The sequence below is a fragment of the Myotis brandtii genome, unplaced genomic scaffold (assembly GCF_000412655.1).
Source record: "Myotis brandtii unplaced genomic scaffold, ASM41265v1 scaffold231, whole genome shotgun sequence".
NCBI classification, from domain to species: Eukaryota; Metazoa; Chordata; class Mammalia; order Chiroptera; family Vespertilionidae; genus Myotis; species Myotis brandtii.
The window spans coordinates 590,212-590,798 of NW_005358689.1; the positions used below are offsets into that span (position 1 = coordinate 590,212).

Sequence of the window (587 nt, forward strand, 5' to 3'; positions counted from 1 at the left end):
AAAATATTTTTTAAAAAAAGATGCTCAGGGCCCTCTCCCTCGCTCCCCACTCCGATCGATGGCTCGGTCCTGCCTGCTGGCCCTTGAATCTGCCCCTTCTCCGCAATCCTGCGCCGGCACCCTAGCCAGCACCTTCACACTGGGTACACCAGCACCTTCACACTGGGTCCACCAGCACCTTCACACTGGGTCCAGCTTCCTGCACTCGCTTGCCAACTAGTGACTCTGCCTCAGATTCAGCCACTCCACGCCACTGCCTGCGTAGATCTTCCAAAACCAGACTCTAGAGTCGGGAGCATGGCCTTTAAATGGCACCAGAATCTGAGCCCCACGCGCATGCATTTTAACGAGTAGCTCTCCCTTTCCAAATTCCCCAAGGCTGCAGGGGCGTCATGCATTTGCCGAGTTCGCCAAAGTCCCTCCACCCTCCCGCCGGCGGTGATGGACGGAGGGTACCACGGCACTCACCGCCGGCAGCAGGACCTCTCTTCGCACCGCCCAACGCAGTCCCGGCTCCAACGCCGCCAGAGCAAACACCGGAAGTGGAGTTAGCCAGAGCTCCGTGTGAGCATGCGCGAAGCCCGCTC

General features: G+C 59.6%; 1 protein-coding gene across 5 annotated transcripts in view; it reads right to left on the bottom strand.

The window, feature by feature from the left end:
• Positions 1 to 548, bottom strand: part of TAF1A (TATA box binding protein (TBP)-associated factor, RNA polymerase I, A, 48kDa) — a 24,354-nt gene extending 23,806 nt beyond the window's left edge. The window contains exon 1 of one of the 5 annotated variants that reach the window (XM_005866504.2): positions 469 to 548. The gene's annotated coding sequence lies outside the window, so the exon portion shown is untranslated. Of the gene's footprint in view, positions 1 to 132; positions 427 to 468 lie in introns of those variants that run through there. The other 4 variants (XM_014539925.1, XM_014539923.1, XM_014539924.1 and 1 more) reach the window with 4 other exon arrangements.
• Positions 549 to 587: the final 39 nt, after the last annotated feature.